The following is a 22305-nucleotide window of genomic DNA, read 5'->3' as shown; positions in this document are numbered from 1 at the left end:
TAGAAAGGAAAGATTTTTGAATACCATTTTCCTTTGTTTACCGAGTTGGTGTGAGATACAAGGGGACTTAAGGATTTATTTTGAAAGAATAAAAATTATAGGCTCTCTAAGTTACAAATAATAACAATAATAACAAAACAAAACAAAAAATACATCATTTTTCCTTCCAAAGTATTTGAGATGCACTCTATATGAGGAAAATGGCCTTAGAGGAACATAGCAATATATATCTTCTACCATAAAAAACAGACATGAGATTGTGTGAAATAAGAGATCAAAAAAGCTGGCAACCTATCCGGCAAGGTTTTGACTTGCTCTAAGTGTTTCACCCCTTTCTACGGTCCTGACGTTATAAACATATTCTTCGACAATCAAACCGCAGCAGTAACAACAACAAAGACAAATGCACAAAAGATTTGTTAAACTTTATTTTGTTTGTTTGTTTTATTAGCATATGGCCTCAGAGAAGCTAACTAAAGATTCCACCCTCCAACTCTGTGGTGTTGCTCCTCAGGGCAAGGCTGACATTAGATACAGGTATTTGAAAATGAAAGAGACTCCTTTCCAACCCAGAAGAAATTATTCAGGAATCTGGGAGACAGCATATGATGTTGTGCCAGGTGCCACCAGTCTTTCTCAATAAAACATCCCTAGTGAAAAAACATGGAGGCCAGAAAGGGCTGGTGAGGGAAAACATGACGAGGAGGGCTGGCAGCAGCATGCCCGCAGGGAATTCAATGTCAGGGAGAGCATACAGGGAGACACCGTAAATGTGCTTTTCTCACCAAGCTCCTTTTCGTTTTAGAGTTGGGAAAACTGAGGTGCGGGCATAATCACCAAAGGCATACAGCTAGCTGCTGACAGAGCTGGCTGTTTCTACTCTATCACACTGCTTCTTCACTTCCCTCATTTCCTACCTCTGTTGTGTTCTGTTCTGAACTGCCCTTGTTAATTGGCACTAAAGTCTCTGCACCTAGAGTTTCAGACATGTTTGGAAACTTCCTTTAAATGTGTTGATCGACTGAGCACTGAATTATTTGTGAAAGCAAGAACAACTCCCTCCAGGATGAGGTATTCAGAGATCAGTCATGATATGTTCCATTCTTCCAGGCTCTCTACATTTTCACACAGGAGGCATCAGTTTCTTGAGAGTGCACAGCCCCCCAAAAGCCATTGCAAAGGTATCTGTGGAGAAAACAAGGCAAAATCCCATGGGTCCAGCTACCCTCCACAATCATCCTTAGGATGACCTTGGAGAACCTGATTCCTCCTGTGGCGATGATGTGTGTGGACTGGGTGATTTGTGAGAGGCAGGTGAATGAGCTATATGTACAGCTGGTCCTTGAATCTTTGGTCCTCCTTGTCATCAGCTGTTGGAGAAGGAAATGGTAACCCACTCCAGTGCTCTTGCCTTGAGAATCCCAGGGACGGGGGAGCCCGGTGGGCTGCCGTCTATGGGGTCACACAGAGTGGGACACAACTGAAGCGACTTAGCAGCAGCAGCAGCAGCAGCTGGCAAGACCGTGTCCTTGTCCCATTGCCTCTGAGAGACACTGAATCTTGGCAGGGAGAGGAAGAGGGAGTGATACTGCATCTAACTTTGAGAATAATCATTACCATATCAGTGTGCAAACCACATGTTCCAATGGGGAGTGTAGGAGTATGCACGTTTGTCTAGCTATCTTGAATATTATAGGCATGGTCTAATTCTTCTTTATATTCTTTCTTCTAATAATGAATTGCGAAAGAACAAGATGTACTGTTGTACTTTATAGTTCAGGCAAGCAATACAGGTAATTGGCTAACATGGTTTGGTATGATCAGCTTTTTTTTTTGAAGCCGATCTGGCAGAAAAGCAGTGGACTATTGCAGGAGTTGCACTGGCCTTTCCAACACTTCTCTGTCCAGTCCATTAATCAGCAGCAGAACCGCCAGGACACCACATTACTGTGCTGTAGCTCAAAGAGATCTGTGGTTGTAATTGGGTTGACTGGGAACAAAGTTATATCATTCCAATTCTGATTGATTAATGCTGAAGTCCTTGCTAAAGAGTGGTTACCAGTCTCAGTCTCCACAAATCATTCGGTGGTGAATGAGGACTAAGCTAAACAAACTTGGGCCTGTGAACATGGATTTTTCTTGCAGTGTGGGGCAGAGGTGTAGAGATGGTGGAAAAGGAAGAGAAAAACTAGATTTGACTGAAGAAGAAAGAAACCCCTGCAGCCTGGCTTTTTATGGCATCTTGGGCACCTCCCTTTCTTTGGTTACCTTGTTCCCATCTCTGCATTCGCTGTCACTAAGCAGTCAGATTACCACCCAATGGTACCACCATAGTCATTCCTTTCTATCACCCTGGCTCTTTCTTTACAGATGCCCATTATTAGCCAGATGGAGTTATTGCCCAGTCAAATGATTTAAACCTCCCCTCTCTGAAAGCTTTTCTACCCAAATTCTCCAACTCCACCCAATTCCTCCCAATACTTTTTTCTAGTGAAGGACACTCCCAGTCATTCCCTTTGTCTCTTTCTCTGAGTCTCTCTTTTTCATCACTCCCATATCTAAATTTTCTCATTCATAGAAAGATAACAATCCTCTACTTGGGTCAGATAATCTTTTCAAAAATGTCCACTAATCCTGGACACAGAGTAGGTAGGGTATTAGAATTGCAAGAATGTTTTGGACAAAATCAAATTTAAATATTGCTTTTCTGTTTGGGGTTCTTTGAGACATATCCAAACAAATAATAGGGGGAAATGTTTTTTCGATTTTAAGTAAGCTCTGGTTGTTTCAGTGTCAGCAGTCTCAAGCATTACTTCTTGCCAGCTTTCCATTTGGTAGAAGGTGCTTCCTAAAGATGAACTTCTGTGGAGTCAGAACCAGCGGAGATGAGCCAAATCACGATTGAAATGCTTGCTGGCTTCTCCTTTTGCCAGTGTAGCTCTGTGTTTCCACTTGTGGGAAATCCATCTGCCTGTCAGTGCTCGTGAACGCCAATACCTTTTTTGATACAACAAACTCACAGTGTTCCGCTTCAAGAACGCCAGCATTCATAATTTTTAAGCCTCCAACTTTAAAGAAATGGAAGCAACTGAATTTCTCTTCATTTAAAAGTAGAAATAGTAGTATTACATAGCTAGAAATTTCTGTAAAGTGGATTGGCAATAACATTACTTATGCTTTCAAAACCTGAGTTCTTCAAAATTTATGCCTGTGTATCAGTCACAAGATAATACATTTTTTGACTTTAAACTATTTTCTTTCTTGTCCTAGAAATCCTGTTATGCTGTGGACATTTACAGAAATTTGGCTTGAGAAAAAATATTTCAAAACTCAGGTAGAGGTAAATTATAATTTATTACTGGGAGGAAAACACTCTTAGTTGCAACATCTCTAACTGGAAAGCTTTTGAATTTTCTAGATTTGACATAAAGATTTATGAGGTGCGATTTCACAGAAGAAAAAACATTTTGGTAAAAACTTTTTTTTGGTAGGTAAAATAGGAACTCACAAGAGTAACTAGATGAACTTTAGTAGAAGTCCTCTGTGAACTTAACTGAGCAAAGAAATCCATTAAACTCCAGGAAACTAAAGGTGCGTGTTTATTATTTATTTCTGGCATTGAGTCCTTTCCATTTCCCTACAGAGTTGTTTGAGGGATCTAATATTTTGAAAACATGCTATTTTAACTTGAGTCAATAACTTGATCTTAGTAATTTGGTGAAAGGGCATGAGATTAGAGTATGGCCAGGGTCTCATTCTCACTCTGCTACTCACCAGATTTGTGACTGTGGTCATCTCTCTTCCATATTTTGGACTTCTATCTTCTCATCTGTTTGACAAGAATAAGAAATACCTGATCTTGTTTCCTCTTAACATTGTTATGAAGATCAAATAAAGTCCTAGTTGTTAAATCATTTTGAAACTATCAAGTGCTATACAATATAAGGCAGTCTATTCATTATCACCTCAGAATTCCTCTCAGATTACATTGCTTCAAATGCATTATTTAGGAAAAGTACAAACTTGAATGCCATATGGAGTCCCTGTTGACACTGCAGATGTTGGTTAATTTTAGATTCTAAAAGAACAAAAGAACAGAAGCAGTACCAAGCAAATTAGCCTCTCTTTAGCTTTTTCTTCGAAATCTCCTATTATACAAATACCAAACTAAAAATGGCAGGCTAAATATTATAGAAAATTACATCATTTGAAGCATCGAAATTCTGTATATCCAAGCCTTTTTGCAGTTTATTTTTGCAGGAGTTTATTCCCTTCAAAACACATCACCAATGAATTTAATGCTATAAGATTAATCATGGTTATTTCTTCAAGGACCAAGTAAGAGGATTTTAATCTTCAACTTTAACCACAAATAACACAGAGCCAGGAGAAATAGAAAAGTCTCAGAAAGACTCACAAAAAGCCATTTTGGTGGTCATAGTCTCTCTTGAACTAATGGAAAACTGAACTAAGCTCAGCTAGCCTTGGTCTCTGATTCTGAAGATTCATATTTACCAGTGGGAATTTCCTTGAAGAACAGGTGTGGCAGACTCTCACATACTCATGACAACTGCTTTTACAGCCTCATCAGCTTGAGGAGACCTGTCTTCCTCACAGGCGCCATCTGTAAGACATCTCTTTGCATTTTGTCAAACCTGACTCTGTTTACACATGCGCAAGCAAGAGGTGTTTCTGTAAAACATACAGATGGCATCTGTCATTCTATCTCTTGTTTGTACACCAGCCACTAACAAAAAATATCCTGGAACAAGCTGAGCATTCTGTAAGTGCCTTGTAATTATTTATATTAAATATAACATTTTTTATCTTATATATTATTAGTATAATATTGCTTATATTATATATATCTACAAAGGTCCAGTTGATATTCTGAACCTAGATTTTTACTTTTTAGAGGATAATCATGTCCCCAAATTATTCACTAAGTCTATCACTTTAATTAGAAATAATTTTCAAACAGAGGCCCTAAGTATTTCACCTATGAGGCACCTGCTCCTCTAAAAGAGGTAAAAATTTTAAAGTTTGTCTTAACCTATCTTTTAGTCATTTGGTGGATACAGTCTGATATTTCAAAGTCTACTCTCACGTGGATTAGAATTATTAAAAGCAAACCCGAAGAGTAGATTTTATGACACAGCTTATTATGGATGCAGTAGGCTGATCATTTTTGTATTAAGTATACTAGTAATCGCCTCCCTATCCTGCCCATATATTGCCCCTGTTAGCACAAAAGGCCTAATAAGACAGGTGCAACTTGATTCTACATTACATGGTTCCCTCAAACTGGAACAAGATTTTAACTCCCTCAAATATTTTCCCCAGCGAAGCACTTTGGATTACTGCAGATGATTACAGGCCTAAACAAGAAATAGATTCAAACAACCCTCATTCACTGCTGAAACTGAACTGGAACTGACCCCTAAAAGAAATTGGCTTAATTCCTACAAGAGGAATATGAATCAGGTTGCCATCTGTTCCCTTCCTTCTTTAACTTCCCCAGTGAACTGGGTTTAAGCATAGAACTGGAGGAGTCTTTCAGGGAAGGGAAAAAAGACTCTGGTTTGGTGTTTAGATGGGTTTGCTGCAAGGCTAAAGTCACTCTAGATGTGAGAAGAAAGGAGTCTGGGAATTAGCTGGGGAAATCACAAAATTTGGCAAACCATGGACACAACATGCGTTTAATTTGCCAAATTTTGTTTGAAGATGTTACATCAATCAAAAATCCTTTGCTCGCCAAAGTTGAAAAAACATAACCCAAAGTAGCTGAATCAAAAGGTAAATTTATTGACCCATGTAACTGGATAATTTAGAGTATCTGGTGCAGGTGAAGCTTGATCCAGGCCTCAAACAATATGACCAAGGACTTGCTTTCTCTCTCTCCATTTCTCAACTCAGCATCTTCCATATGGGCTCCATTCTTGGACAAGCTCTCACCTTCTGTACCCGATATGGATGCAAGCTGATACTTACCCCTAGGTTCAGATCCAGGACCAACTTTTCTAGCAGATCTAGAATGGGTCACTGTGACCAGGGGAGTAGGCTATACTAGAAGACCTAGACCTAAGTCACATGTGTCACCCCACAGCATCGGGGTGGAGACATCACTATTCTCACCAAGCCCTGAGAGTAGAGAGGACCAGAGTCCGCAGAACAAAATTAAGAGTGTGGTGAGTAGAACTGACGCTCTCTACAAACACTCAGGAACCAGACGCACAAATAAATTTATTGAATATTATTCCTCATTTAAGAAGGAATTCTGGATATCTTCTAGAATCCAAGTCTTACCAGCTGAAGAGAAAAAAAGGAGAACGTATAACTGACATTTCCTAATGTTTACATAGAAGAGTTAGTGCTTAATGAAAGCTTGAAGGATAAATATTGCAAATACAGAAACCAAAATATATGAGAAGGCATTTAAATTTAATTAATTTAAAACCAAAAAAGAAGTGGATTCCATTTTAAAAAAGAAAAAGACAATGGCCAAAAGAGAGACTATAGAATCCTCATGTGAGACATTTTAAAAATTGAAGGTAGTTTCAATTAGAGTTGCGAGTAGATACTCTTCAAAGATACTGGGCAGTTCTAGCTTCATGATTTGTAGATTTTGCAGTTTCTGAGGAAGAGAGCTTTAGAGCCAAGGAAAACTTTATAGGTGGCTATTTGTTGAAACTTGTCAACTCATGATTTGTTTTTAAATACTTTCATTCTATAATTGAAACAAACAAACAAACCTCCCCATACATGAAATGGAACCAAAGAGAAGTCCTATGTGGAAAGATAATTTTATTTTCTAATAGCAATAGTAATATGGCTAGGCTAGCTTCTTACGATATTTACATATATTTCTCAAATGGAAGCTGTCACTGCCATGTTACTTGTACATATTTCTACATCTGTATGTTCTCCTAAATTTTGTTGTTCGGTCACTAAGTCGTGTCCGACTCTTTGCAACCACATGGACTACAGCATGCCAGGCTTCCCTGTCCTTCACTATCTCCTGGAGTTTGCTCAAACTCATGTCCATTGAGTTGATGATGCCCTAAATAGTTCTAAATATTTCATGTAAATTAAGTACCCTAGGATTCTTCCATCCTGGTCTCATGTATCTGGAATCTAATAAATAAAAAAAGTATGGAGGGAGGTGCCTAATGTAAAGACAGGATGCTCACTTTACACGGCTCAGTTATAAAGCACATTTACCAAAGTCAATCCATCTTCCCAGGCCCATAAACCTATTCTCCAAAAGCAACCATGGGAAATTGAAGAATTACAAAGACAAATGCAAAGAGAGGCTAATTTAAAAAAAGAAAATGAATGAAGGATATTTGAACCTGAGGCTAGGGTAGCACTAGAGCTGTTTGGGGCAGTCTACACCTTACAAGTTCTCAACTCCAAACCCATTAATCCCATCATATACTTCATTCAAAAGATGCTTCTAGATGTTGAGTTAAGAAGACTCAAGTATTTTCTAGAGCTTGCAATTTATTAACTGGCACATAATCAAGTTGAATATTATTCTTTCTTCTTTTTAAAAATATGCCAGCCATTACTGGTTACAGGAGAAGCAGATTAAATATTTTAAAATTCTCTGGACTTCCCTGGTGGTCTAGTGGTTGAGAATCTTCCTGCCAATAGAGGGGACATGGGTTCGATCTCTGGTCCAGGAAGATTCCACATGCCACAGGGCAACTGAGCCCATGTACCATAACTACTGAAGCCCAAGTGCCCTGGAGCCCGTGCTGGGCAATAAGAGAAGCCTGCACACTGCAACTGGAGAAAGCAGGCTTGCAGCAACAAAGACACAGCACAGTCAAAAATAAATAAGTAAATAGATAATTTTAAAAAATAGTTAAACAGGATAAACATGATAAAATACCAATAAACACTCACTGCAGAAATTAAAAATCTTTATTAGGAAATGATAAAAGCTATAATTTTCAGACCAAAGAATGAAGAATTATTTTTAATGGAATGTGAGAGCTAATCCTTTGAAAGTTGACGTTCTAATTTGGAAACCTAGTCACGCCACCCTAGAATATTCCTTTGGAAGATTTCATTAAAGTGTTTAGGAGACTTCTGGGGATTTATCCTAAAGATATACCTGCAGACATATGTGCCAGTTTATTCATCACAGCATTGTTTGTAATAAATAGCAAAGATTGTAAACAGCTCAAGTGTTCATCAATAGGGGAATGGTTAAATAAACTGTAGTGTAATGTTATGTAGCTGTTTAAAAGAATGAGGAAGCTCTCTCAGTACTGATATGACAGAGCTCGAAGAGACATTGTCAACGGGAAAAGCAATATGCAGATCAGGAGATATAATATGCCACCTTTTGTGTAAGCAGGGAAGAAGAAAAGAAAGAAGAACTGCTTACATGTGCATGAAGAATCACTGTCAGGACACATGGGAAAAGCAATATAAGTAACTATCTCTACCTATGAGGGTGGGTGGGCGTGAAGAAGGGATGGAAGCAGCAGGGTGGGAGGGAGAATTTTCACCATATACCTTTTTATTTTGTTTTGATCTTTTTAAAAATTTCTGGTGGAAACCTTTTTTTTTAATTTATTTATGTATTTATTTTTGTCCGCACTGGGTCTTTGTTGCTGTAAAGACGGACCTTCTAGGGGCTACTCTCTAGTTGCGGTACCCAGGCTTCTCAGTGCTGTGGCTTCTCTTGTTGCAGAGCACAGGCTCCAGAGTGTGGGCTCAGCAGTTGTGGTGCAAGGGCTTAGTTGCTCCATGGCATGTGGGAATCTTCCTTGACAGGGATCAAATCTATGTACCCTGCATCGGCAGGCGGATTCTCAACCACTGGTCCACCAGGGAAGTCCTGTTTTGATTTCTGAAACGTGTGAATGTATCAACTGGTCAAATATTAAAAATTAAATAAATACCAGAAAGAAAAAAGCTTGAGAGAAGTCATTCAGGAATCATACAGTAATTTCATGAAGGTTCAGATCAGATCAGTTGCTCAGTCGTGTCCGACTCTTTGCAACCCCATGAATCACAGCATGCCAGGCCTCCCTGTCCATCACCAACTCCCGGAGTTCACTCAGACTCACGTCCATCGAGTCAGCAATGCCATCCAGCCATCTCATCCTCTGTCGTCCCCTTCTCCTCCTGCCCCCAGTCCCTCCCAGCATCAGAGTCTTTTCCAATGAGTCAACTCTTCGCATGAGGTGGCCAAAGTACTGGAGTTTCAGCTTTAGTATTATTCCTTCCAAAGAAATCCCAGGGCTGATCTCCTTCAGAATGGACTGGTTGGATCTCCTTGCAGTCCAAGGGACTCTCAAGAGTCTTCTCCAACACCACAGTTCAAAAGCATCAATTCTTCAGCGCTCAGCCTTCTTCACAGTCCAACTCTCACATCCATACATGACCACAGGAAAAACCATAGCCTTGACTAGATGAACTTTGTTGGCAAAGTAATGTCTCTGCTTTTGAATATGCTATCTAGGTTGGTCATAACTTTCCTTCCAAGGAATAAGTGTCTTTTAATTTCATGGCTGCAGTCACCATCTGTAGTGATTTTGGAGCTCAGAAAAATAAAGTCTGACACTGTTTCCACTGTTTCCCCATCTATTTCCCATGAAGTGATGGGACCAGATGCCATGATCTTTGTCTTCTGAATGTTGAGCATTAAGCCAACTTTTTCACTTTCCACTTTCACTTTCATCAAGAGGCTTTTTAGTTCCTCTTCACTTTCTGCCATAAGGGTGCTGTCATCTGCATATCTGAGGTGATTGATATTTCTCCCGGCAATCTTGATTCCAGCTTGTGCTTCTTCCAGCCCAGCATTTCTCATGATGTACTCTGCATATAAGTTAAATAAGCAGGGTGACAATATTCAGCCTTGATGTACTCCTTTTCCTATTTGGAACCAATCTGTTGTTCCATGTCCAGTTCTAACTGTTGCTTCCTGACCTGCATATAGGTTTCTCAAGAGGCAGGTCAGGTGGTCTGGTATTCCCATCTCTTGCAGAATTTTCCACAGTTTCTTGTGATCCACACAGTCAAAGGCTTTGGCATAGTCAATAAAGCAGAAATAGATGTGTTTCTGGAACTCTGTTGCTTTTTCGATGATCCAGCGGATGTTGGCAATTTGATCTCTGGTTCCTCTGCCTTTTCTAAAACCACCTTGCACATCAGGAAGTTCACGGTTCACATATTGCTGAAGCCTGGCTTGGAGAATTTTCAGCATTCAGTGTCTCTAAAAAGTTTTTGTTGAATAAAAATAAAGACTTTTAAAATTAATCAGGGATAGACTATATAGCTTATTTCCTCAGAGACCTTTTGATGAAACTATTTAATTACAAAGGCAATAAACAATTATAAAGGGCTTTCCAGTTGTTGCTGGTGGTAAAGAATCTGCCTATCAATGCAGGTGACATGGGTTCGATTCCTGGGTCAGGAAGACCCTCTGGAGTAGGAAGTGGCCACCCACTCCAGTATTCTTGTCTGGAAAATTCCATGACCGAGGAACCTGGCAGGCTACAGCCCATGGGGTCCCAAAGAGGTGGAGACGACAAAAAAGAAATAAAGCGTCATGATTTGCTTTTATATTGTACAAAGTAGGCTAAGAGAATAAATGAAAAGAATATGGTTCTATTAATATAAGAAATAGTAACTTATGTCATAAACCAATCTAGGCGACAGGCAGCTTGAGCACTATGTTAAGTAGAAGGACTCTAAAGATGGCTCAAAATCTAGCAGAAGACATTTTAAATATCTTAGTTGCTTAGTTGCTCAGTAGTGTCCACCTCTTTGCTACCCCATGGACTGTAGTCCGCCAGGCTCCTCTGTCCATGGGGATTCTCCAGGCAAGAATACTGGAGTGGGTTGCCATGCCCTCCTCCAGGGGATCTTCCCGACCCAGGGACTGAACCCAGGTCTCCCACATTGCAGGTGGATTCTTTACTATCTGAGCCACCAGTGAAGCCCAGCAGAAGATATAGCTTTGTTATTATAATCTCTAATATCTGTATAGTACAAAATATATTCACATTTATAATTATACTTAGTTCATTTAATCACCAGAACAGTCTTATGAGGGGGTATTATTAAAAGTGTTATCTCAGTTTTATAGTTAAATAACCAAAGTTCAGAGAGGTTATGTGACTTGCCTTAGATGGCACAGCAAGTGGGGAATGAGATTTTTAAGTTAGACCCAGATCTCCTGACTCAGCTCTCCTGTTCTTCTGTTGTTGTTGTTCAGTGTTCAGTTGCTAAGTCATGTCCAGCTCTTTGTGACCCCATGGACTGCAGCATGCCAGACTCCTCTGTCCTCCACTATCTCCCATAGTTTGCTCAAATAAATTCATGTTCACTGAGTGGGTGATGCCATCCAACCATCTCACCCTCTGCTGCCCCCTTCTCCTTTTACCTTCAATCTCTCCTAGCATCAGAGTCTTTTCCAGTGAATCAACTCTTCACATCAGGTGGCCAAAATATTGGAGCTCAGCTTCAACATCAGTCCTTCCAATGAATATTGAGGGTTGATTTCCTTTAGGATTGACTGGTTTGATCTCCCTGCAGTCCAAGAGACTCTCAAGAGTCTTCTCCAGCACTACAATTCAAAAGCATTAATTCTTTGGCACTCAGCTTTCTTTATGGTCCAACTCTCACATCCGTATACAAATATAGGAAAAACCACAGCTTTGACTGCATGGACCTTTGTTGGCAAAGTGATGTCTCTGCTTTTTAATATGTGTAGGTTTGTCAGAGCTTTCCTTTGAAGAAGCAAGCATCTTTCAATTTCACGGCTGCAGTCACCATCCACAGTGATCTCCTGTTCTACTTCATCACTATGTCTGTTCAGTGTGATAAATATATGTGCAGCATGCTATGGGAGGTCAAGTGTAACAGACGGAATGACTATTTTTATCTGGAGAGGTCTGGGAAGGCTTTATTGAGGAAAGTCATATAAATGGGGCTATGAAAGGTGGAGGAGTTTCCAGGTGCAGGAAAAGGCACACTTCAGACAGAGATCATATACAAAGCACAGAAAGATGAAAATGTATAGCATGTTTTATATAGCAGGGAGCAGAGGAATCCAGGAGGGGAGGTTGGGGCCATGCTGTGAAAGATTTTCAGTGCTACTTTGTATGCCGTTGGGTAGTCTCTGAATGCAGAGGTTTGAAACAGTCAGCTCTGGGTTTTCAAGAGAATTAGAGTGGCAGATTGGGGGATGAACTGGATCATGAAGAAACTAGTTAGGAGGTTTTTTTTTTTTTTTTTTTTAAGAGTGATTGTGTGAGCAAGATGTATCTGAACGATGATATTAGAAATGGAAAGGACTGATTACAAAATGTTTGTGTGAAATAGAATCACTTTTTTGGGAGGTTGAAAAGAGGGAAGAGTGAAGATTATTTTAAAAATTTTCTTGCTTATATGACTCGGTGGATGACGACTTCAGCAGAATTGAAGAATGCAGAAAAATGATTTGAAAAGGGAATTGGAGGAGATGGGGGTTTTCTTGTAGCTAAGATAAAGCTTTTAGTCCTATTTGATTTGAGGAGCCTGCCGGCCTCCTCTGTCTATGGGATTCTCCAGGAAAGAATAATTGGCGTGGGTTGCCATGCCCTCCTCTAGGGTATTTTCCAATCCAGGGATTGAATCCACTCTTCTGGCTCCTGTGTTGGCAGGCAGTTTCTTTTACCGCTAGTGTCACCTTGGAAGCCCAGATATGTCAAGTAGATGGCTATAAATATGGGTCTAAAATTTGAAAGCAAGGTTGAAGTTACAGACTAGATTTGGAGTAATCAAAATGTAAATTGTATTAATATTTCTGCTGCGAAAGGGGCACAAGGTAACTTTTGGGGGTGATGTCAATGTTCTATTTCATGATTATGATAGTGATTACAAGGGTATACATGTTTCAAAACAGATCAAATGGTGCACTTTAAATGGATTCATTTTATATAATCTTGAATTCCTTAAAAAAAAAAACTGCTAAAAATAAAAGTGAACTGCCTTGTATAACATACTGCTAAATTGTTTTTAAAAACTGTTAATTGTTTTATAAGAAAGAAGAGAATGAGAAACTGTTCTACACACATCAGTTAAAAACAACTGATAGGCAGCAAGGAAAGCTGCCATGGTGTCATTGGTTCCAGAAGCCAGTGCCTGAGGTGCCAGTTTATGGGCCATTTGGGAGTCTTCCATTCAAAAACTTATTCCCTCCCCAAACCACCCTCTTTCATCCTCAGCCCACCCTTGTACCACCTGGGTTGACTTCCCCATTTGGAAGAGCTGAGATAATAAAGGTACTTGAAGAATACAATATGACTCACCGCTGAACAAGAAATCTTCCCATATTGATTGATTTCAGGCTTATGGCCAATTTGGCCTCCTTGTTTGGCACCATTCCCTCAGCACCACTTCTGAATTGTTCTTTCAATATTCAGCTTAAAATCTACTTTGTTCAAAAAACCATGTGTAATTTGACAGGAGGAGGAGGAATCTGATACCTGTATTCACCACCCAGTGTGAACACATCTACCATGAATATACAGTCACCAAATTTGTACATTTATGTTGGATTCTCAGTTCAGTCACTAAGTCTTTCAGATCTTGAAGAAAATAAGGATTATAAGAGGCACCTTGCAGGGTGGCGTGGATCAAGTCAGTTAGCATATGTGACAAAGAAGGGAATGGCACCCCACTCCAGTACTCTTGCCTGGAAAATCCCATGGATGGAGGAGCCTGGTAGGCTGCAGTCCATGGGGTCGCTAAGAGTCAGACACAACTGAGAGACTTCTTTCACTTTTCACTTTAATGCATTGGAGAAGGAAATGGCAACCCACTCCAGTATTCTTGCCTGGAGAATCCCGGGGACAGGGGAGCCTGTTGGGCTGCCGTCTATGGGGTCGCACAGAGTCGGACATGACTGAAGTGACTTAGCAGCAGCAGCAGCATATGTGAAAATGCCAAGTATGGCATTAAGTAGGCGCTCAATAAAAGGCAGATGCCTTGTCAGGCCTGACTATACTTTCTGAATTATTGGGTCTGTATTAAAAGTTTCTTGAAAGTAAAAGCACTCTTTTCTGCACTCTGCACTCCCACCCTAGCTAATACATCCTCCAGAGACATGGGTGAATGACGCTTAGAAAGCTGGCAGGTCAAGGATAAAGTTGAAAAAGATTTACACAATAAATATGTAGATGAGAAGAGATCATTCTGGGGACACGGAAAAAATGGAACTCCATTTAGAGGAGGTGGCAAAGGTCTTTCTTTACATTTCCTCTTTTCATTCATTTAACATTTTATCTTGCCAAGAAGAGGGGACAGAAGGTTTCATCTTGATGAGCAGAGCTACAGGACTGTGTGCCAATACACCTGGTATTGATTCATGCCAGCTGGGAGAGGAGCTTGGCTTCTCCATGTTTTACTACTGTGGTTTTCTGGGCTGGGCAGCTGGGTGCCTAATAATGATAAAAACCATAATAGTACTTCATAATTACGCACTGCCCTTTGCCAGAACTTGGGTTTAATTACAATGACTATGACGGAACTGGCAACATCTCACTCCCTGTTGGGGTGCAACACCTAAGGGCCTGGAAATAGAGTCAAGTGGCAACTGCAACCCTTCTCCTGCAGAGCCTCTCCTGGCAATTTACCCAGAGTGCTCTGGGTTTGAAGCTCATCAGAAACAAAGAGTACTTTTAAATTGCCCACGTGTACTTGGCACTGTCAAGTAAAGTCGTGTTTATGATGCAACTCCTGCCCCACATGGGACACAGCATCATGGAATCCCAGGCCTGGAAGGAACCAACAAAGGTAATCTCATTCACTTATTACCCTGCCCCCTGCCAGGAGGCATCACAGCCTCTACACTCTAATAGATGAGCTTATTGACCTTCCATTCTGACTGGGCTCAAGATGCTTTAGTGGCAGCCTGCTTCAGGGGTCAGGAGATTTCCCCAGTTCATTTCAATATGCATTTTGTAAGTACCTATTCTGAGCCAAGACACTGTGGAGGCCCAAAGATGTGTAAGGTCTGACCCCTGCCCTCAAAGTAGCTTATCTCATAGCTGGGGGATTGGTATTGAGGCAGCCCTAACAAAAAGGTAGAGGGAAGTCCTCACAGATGAAAGGAAGTAAAATCGCTCCAGATGAAACAATCAGGGCCATCTTTTCTTTGAGAACAAGAAGGAAGGATGAGAGGATACTAAGCAGGGTGGGGAGGCTGGGGGAGGAGGATGGAGGGGGAGACTGAGGTGAAGAGCTGGGCAAAAACTTCAGGAGATTCTTGAATGTTTCTCTGTTTTTTGGTGGGAGATCTTTATAGTGTATATCACCCCCTGAATTATTAATTTGCTACTTTACTCATATATGCTTTATTTCACCCTATTCAGGAACTTTGTCAGTTTTGTTCACCACTATATCCTAAGCACCTCAAACAGTGCCTGGCACATTGTAAAATGCTTAGTAAATACTGGCTAATGAATAAATGGCCCAGGTGAGGCAATGGCTGTTGAAATTGAGAGAAAGGGCAATTAGAAAAGATAATCAACGGGACAAAGCTCAAAGGGGTACAGAAGTGTTACAGCAAGGAGGCAGTAGCCTGGAGGATTGCTCCCAGGTTCTGGTTTGGTTAAGTGAATGAATGGTGATGTTATCAAAGAAGATAACAGACAGGGAGGAGCAAGTTTTGTGGACTTCTTATGGTATTTCAGTTCCGATTTGGATGTGTCAAGATTAGATTTAGGTGGAGATATCCAAAAGCACTAAGACAGGCAGATTGGAACCTCATTAAAGGTACACTCAGTCATCAGAATGGTTAGACCACCTTAGTGTGCAGCAGAATGACTCTGTACCTACTAAGCAGAGGACTAAGGATTAGATCCTGGGACTCTCTTAAAAAGCCAACACAATTGAATTAGAAAGGTTAACTGAAAAGAAATACAATCTGAGAGTTTATGGTTTTAGGGAAACTGGAGTGAGGGGAGACCTTAGAAACTACTGCAAGAGATCACTTTATACAAGCGACCCTTGAACTCGATCATATGGATGTCACTGGTGGCCTTGAGAGGGGCACTTTCAGTGGATTAGTAAGGAACATAGTTTAGTCTGTACTGGAAGCAAGAATTGAAATACGGCTGAGAGCCAGACAGGGTCTCATAGTTTGTTTTGTTTGGAGGTGTTGTAATACGACCATGGGTATGTCTAACACAAAAGAGGTCGGTAAGTTTGTGAATGACAAGGCTTCTATAAGTCCAGATGGCCTGTCCTGGTGGAGTTGGACTACCTCAACTATGCTTTTATCCTTTTAGCCATTTCTAGGGCGGGGGGCCCTTCCAGCCAAACTGCAAGCAAAAAGTGGGAGACACCCCTCCATCCGATCTGAGTCATGTTCGTGACAGCTGGCAATAGGGATGGGATTACTTGAATTAAACGAAGTGCCTAGGTTCCCGTGGATCTTGGAATTTAGTAATAGGCTCCTTGCTGGAGGGAACTAGGGAGACTCATTCACTTTTCTGACAAGGAACTCAGGCCTCCATTCAACATTTTTCCTTTCCTTTTCCCTAACAGAGTTGAAACCAGGGACAAAGCGTTCCTCCTCCCACCACTTCAAGGCTGACCTTCCGCCCTCAAGCCCACCACTGCCCCTTCTCGGACCACGTGACCCTGCTCAGATCCAGAGACTCGCCGCCGCCGACCCCTCCCCTTGGGCCCGCTTTACTCCGCCCCTCAAGCCCACGTGACCTCATATCTCCCATCTGACTGGCTCCTCCCTTTCCCCCGGGCCGGACCCGGCCGCCGTCGCAGCGGCCCGACTCCAAAATGGCAGCCGCGCACAGAGCGTACCCGAGCGGCCGGACCTCCCTGACTCCCGGGCCGCCCAACTCTCGCTCCCAGCCTCCCTCCTTCGGCCTTCACCTACACGCCTTCGGATTGGCCGCTAGGAATCCCGCCCCTCCAGAGCCCCTTCTGCTATTGGTCACGGTAGGCTGCCCTTCAGAGAGGCGTGCCGCCACCGCCCCCCGCCCCGGGAGGTATTTTCCATTCCGGTGGGGGTTGGGGGGTGGGGGGAGGGGTAAAGGGTGAAGAGGGGGAGGCGGCCCGGGAAAGGGGTGGGGGCCTGGAGGGGGCATCCGGCAGAGCTGGGGTCCCCGGGCTCCGTCCGGAGGAAGCGAGACTGCGCTCACTCGGGCAGTCACTGGGAGCCGGACGGGACCGGCGGGCTGGCCGGCAGACTCGCTCTCGGTGACTGCGCCGTCCGGGCCCGTCCTGCCTGGCCGCAGGTGCCCCTGGATGAGGCCGCCCCGCGCGCCCCGACCGGTGAGTGTCCCCGCGGCCGACCTGGTTGGTGAGCGCTCCCCGGCCCCCGCGCCGCCGTTAGCTGCCGCCTCTCCGGCCCCAGGTGCTCGCGCCGGGCGCAGTCCGTCTCTGGCCGGCGCTTCCACATCCCGGGCGGAGGCAGCTCCGGCCCTCTGGCCGGGAAGAGGACGACGGGCGGGGGACGGCGGACCCGGGCCTCGAGCTCGGTGCAGACCGTGAGGCGCATAGTGGGAGCTTGTGCTTGGTAGGCTTTCAATGCATTTCGTTGAATAATTTTTCTGGTTGGAGGAATGTGGGGCGCCTAAGGGGAGAGGGATCGCTCCAGGCCAGTCGGAGGGCGTTCATGATCAGGGTCATGGCCAATCTCGGGGGTCACCAGAGACTGTGGGGCATTTGCCCGCGCTGCATGGAAGAGGGCACCCGTCAAGATACTGGGCTCTGAGGCTCCAATCCGGGGGTCCTCAAGGTCAACGAGAAGATCCACCGGGAGATGAGAGGGAACTGGGAAACTTGGCTGGGGGAAGTGTCTGGAGCACCTCCGGAGTTTAACTCGAGGTGGAAAGGGATGCTCAGGCTGGAGCTGGAAGACCCTCCTCAACTACTTAGGCTCCTAAGATTCTTCGGTACTGGGATTTGGGAATTCAAGTAGCTGAGGCGAAGTGACTTTCTGGAGAGGGCGTTGTATTTAAAGAAGGATGCTCAGAAACAGTTTAAGCGCTCATCTTGGCTTGGTTCTGAACTTTGAAAGGCTGGAGGATTGGAGTCACGAGGTGATTTTTGACATTTTCTTTCGGCATTCCAACCAAAAGGTGGACCTTGGCAGCTACCTTCTAAAATGTATGTATGCGTTCGATGGTGTTTTCCCGGTTATTATTTTTGCTCAAACTGCACCTTGAAATTCACAAACTGCACCTCTTGTAGCAGCTTCTCCATCTGCTGAAGATCCCTCCTTCAGGTCTCTCCATCCATAGCAGTGGTTTACTTCCTTCCAGTTTAACGTTTAGACTGATGTGTACTATTATTACAGGTTGCTAATGACTTTTATTCTATAAGATTAATAAGTAATTCACGGGCTTTCTTTCCCTTGTTTTTAATTGTTTCTTTACAAGGTCATATAAAATTGAACCACAAATTTTATAGAAGTTTAAAATATTTTAACTTTGTTGAACTGGGAAGATATTTGGTAGGCTAGCAGCTCTAGAAAGCAATACAAAAATCAGCTTGATTTTTCTAACAGTTGGGAATTTTATTGTCTGAAGCTTAGTTTAAGTTTAATAATCTTGTATTTGCATAACACTCTTGAAAATGAGTTAAGAGCATAGAAAATTCATACCAGGGTTAGTCCACAGAATCTACCTCTGTGGCAGCCCACGGAGGTTCTTCATGTCTCTTAGAAGAGGAAGCTAAGAATTTCACAGCTAGATTTTTAATTTTTTCACAATCATATATCTTACTGATTCATCACAATTTATAAAATAAAAGTTTTTTTTTTTTAAGGGAGTATTTAAGCATAAGAGAAAATTTTGTAGATCATATTTTCACTTTGATGTAAAATGTAATTCATCTGTCAGAGAAAACATTTCTGCAAAAGGTTGTTATATTCACTTGGCACCTTCTTAGTTATTGAATAAATAATAGAAAATTAAATTTTTTTCTCCCTATTGTCCTTGAATTTTACTATTTGTCCTTAGGGAGAATGTACTGGCACACAAAACAGTAGCCTGAAATATTGAAACCTAACACCTTTTAACATTATAATAGCTTCTACATTATTCACCTTCAGACTCATTTATGGCAAACCAGTGGTCAGAAAGGCTTTCTCCTCTTAGCTTTGTTTAGAACGGGCTATTCGCCCATTGTCAAAATAAGGAAAAATAATGCATAATGCCTGCAAAGTAATGGTAATAACTAAAAGAGTGAGAATAGGAAGCTTGGAAGAAAGATTTATGTGTATGAGTCACATTTCTTTTAGAGCTGAAAGAGTAGAATTTGGATATGATTATTTTGCAGATCAGGAGACTGAGACCCAGACCAGTGGAAGGGTCTAAAATGCTAGCTAGTGATGAGCCACGATTGGTGGCAGGTCTCTGGACTCTAGTGCAGGGCTTTTCTACGTTATCATGTTCACATTGTTTATTTCTAAAGCATTCTGGTGCCCACTATAAGTGGTTTTAGGATTATGGGTGATGTTGTTCCCTTCTAAGGATGGGGAAACTTGGGTTGACTACTATTATACATGAAATGATATACAATAAGATGAGCTTTTATTGAACATTTTAAAACAGTATGCAGCATTGTTAGTGCAAGTGCTGATGTTTCCCTCTCATTGTCATCTAGATTGAAATAGTAGGTGAACTTCTTAGAGTAGGCTAGTGTTCTTTATGCTAAAACTTAATTGCTTAAAAATTTTTCAGTTCGGTAGGCTCAGATATTTTAAAAATAAGTTATACAAAAATTATTGTTTTAAATATGTGTGGAGATTTTGTTAAAATGGATTTTAGTACCTTTAAAAAGAACAGTAGTAGAATTGCATAATTATAAAAACATGATTTTGATCATAGTTGTAGTAAAGACTGGATTTGTATAATAACATCATGATCCCTGGCAAATTATGTTAACCATTGTGTACCTAAGTTTCCTCACATGTAAAGTGAGGTTAGTAAATATACCCCCTCATGGGGTATTGGTGAGGATTAAAAGTACAGAGTAAGGGTACAACAAATATTAGATATCATTTGTAATGTTCATTAGGTATATACGAGCACTTATGTGTCCAATTGTTTACTTGCTATTAATGAAGTCACTTTGTGGCTACACAAATTTCCTAGATAAATGCATGATCAAATAACAGTCTGCTTTAAGGGACACTTAGAGCAATGATGCCCTCCTTTATTTATTTATTTTTAGTCATTAGTCTGCTCACCTTGGAACTTGAGTTAGATATATCTGTCAAGTTATAGTGAGTGTGGCTGTTCTGAATGTCACTGGGAGACCGTTGTAGAAGTTTCATTATTCTAGAATTAAAATGTTAACAGTTGATTTGCAGATATTCTGTTGAAAATACAGTGAGTTCTGCAGGCCTCCTTGTTAAACTTAGATGAGGAAACCAGGTCTCTGTAAGGTCTTTTACTATTTGCAACCCCCTTCTCCCAATGGAACCATGAGAAAGCCATTGAACATTGTTTTCTATTGAGTGGATATTTTGATGACTTCATTCATTGAACTATTAGGTTTTAGTGATAACATTTGTTTAGCTCCAATTTTATAGCATTTAATTCTTTTTGATTTGCTATAGCCCAGATCTCACTAGTCTCAAGAACATGTGGTTTAGCAAATGTGTTTTATGGTGACAGTGGCAGATTTTTTCTCCTGGACATTTTGGAGTTCGTCCTCATCAGGTTCTTCAGTTGATGTTATAGCAGCTTGTCTTCTATTTGTTGTTGTTGCTTAGTCGCTAAGTCGTGTCTGACTCGTTGAGACCCTGTGGACAGTAGTCTGCCAGGCTCCTCCATCCATGGGATTTCCCAGGCAAGAATACTTGGGTGGGTTGCCATTTCCTTTTCCAAGGGATCTTCCCCACCCAGGGATCGAATCTGCATCTCCTGCATTGGCAGCGGTTCTTTACCACTGAGCCACCAGGGAAGCAGTCACACAGGAGCTTACTTTTTCTTAATACCTTTTTTTTTTACATTAATTTCAATTATTTTTTAAGTTATATCACATAATATTTAAAAATTGCCCTTATTTTTAGAATTTCATTGAATTGAGCCTATTTTACACGTTTGAGATTAAGAAATAAGTTGTAGCTCAAAAGCATTTTTATTATGCCAGTACTTGATTTCAGCTATTTTGTTTTAGATCTCAGGTAGGCATTCTTTTGGTGGTACTTCAGATGATAAACACATGGGTCATCCCTTTACTCTGAAGTAACGCTGACCAGCAGGGCTAAGAGTTACATGGAGTCACCAAAAGTTTCCAGAGTCATTTTCTTTTTCTTTCATTAGTACAGAATTTTACTGTTTGAGAGGGACCAACCCTTAGTCCTCTTTTGATAAATTGTTATAATAAAGATTATGAAATTACTACAATTTGCTGTTCATTTTTGGCCTCATGACATACTTTTAGGAATTTTGTAGAACTTAGACATACAGATCTGGAGAAGGCAATGGCACCCCACTCCAGTACTCTTGCCTGGAAAATCGCATGGATGGAGGAGCCTGGTAGGCTGCAGTCCATGGGGTCGCTAAGAGTTGGGCACGACTGAGCGACTTTCCTTTCACTTTTCACTTTCATGCATTGGAGAAGGAAATGGCAACCCACTCCAGTGTTCTTGCCTGGAGAATCCCAGGGACAGAGGAGCCTAGTGGGCTGCTGTCTATGGGGTCGCACAGAGTCGGACACGACTGAAGCGACACAGCAGCAGCAGCAGCAGACATACAGATCTTTTCTTCACATCTAATCTAATTATGTGAATAAAATATTTAGTTAAATATGGTTTCAAAAGATATGGTAAATACCATGCTATAATAAAAAAAACAACAAACCATTACTCAATTTTTCATTAAGTTGGTTTTCTTCATGTATTTAAAAATAATTATGGTGTTGTGAATTGCCTGTTAGTCATATTGAAAGTTCATGGGTATATGGACTGAGTAGATACAGACCATGCAGACTACTTTTCTTAGCCTCAGTGTAGATGTTAGAGAGTGACAGGGAAAATGTAAATCATTTGCCTTGCTCCACTTAATCATGAATTTTTCATCTGAGTTATCCAGCTATCCTACTTTTAAAGAGGGGAAAGGGCTTTTGTATCTGGTTAGAGCAGAAGTAATCTTGAAGGGTAATTGGCTGAGTTGGACTGTTGGTGTTGGGTAAGTTTGCATCTGAATAGTTTAACTGAAAGTTACCTGTCTTTACTCTCCACCTGGTCTTCCCTGGTGGCTCAGTGGTAAAGAATCTGCCTGCAGTGCAGGAAACGTGGGTTTGATTTCTGGGTCA

The 22305-nt window shown here is 41.5% G+C and overlaps 1 protein-coding gene and 1 long non-coding RNA gene across 6 annotated transcripts in view; one reads left to right on the top strand and one right to left on the bottom strand.

Annotated features, from left to right (window-relative positions):
• Positions 1–410: 410 nt before the first annotated feature.
• Positions 411–7879, bottom strand: LOC147363372 (uncharacterized). The gene is made up of 3 exons (XR_015137021.1): positions 4516–7879; positions 3775–3829; positions 411–1185 (listed from the first exon to the last, which is right to left on the bottom strand). It is a non-coding gene; the product is annotated as an uncharacterized LOC147363372 (long non-coding RNA).
• Positions 7880–16832: 8953 nt separating this feature from the next.
• The window catches only part of SOCS5 (suppressor of cytokine signaling 5), a 65898-nt gene continuing 60425 nt past the window's right edge, over positions 16833–22305 (top strand). Inside the window, exon 1 of one of the 5 annotated variants that reach the window (XM_086327110.1) lies at positions 16833–16971. The gene's annotated coding sequence lies outside the window, so the exon portion shown is untranslated. Of the gene's footprint in view, positions 17022–17052; positions 18145–22305 lie in introns of those variants that run through there. The other 4 variants (XM_086327111.1, XM_086327109.1, XM_086327112.1 and 1 more) reach the window with 4 other exon arrangements.

This window comes from Bos grunniens, chromosome 11 (assembly GCF_055505025.1).
Source record: "Bos grunniens cultivar Pamir isolate PY7600 chromosome 11, Bosgru_T2T1.0, whole genome shotgun sequence".
Classification (NCBI taxonomy): Eukaryota; Metazoa; Chordata; class Mammalia; order Artiodactyla; family Bovidae; genus Bos; species Bos grunniens.
The sequence above is the reverse complement of the archived record's forward strand: the minus strand, read 5'-3'. Positions and strand labels throughout refer to the sequence as shown.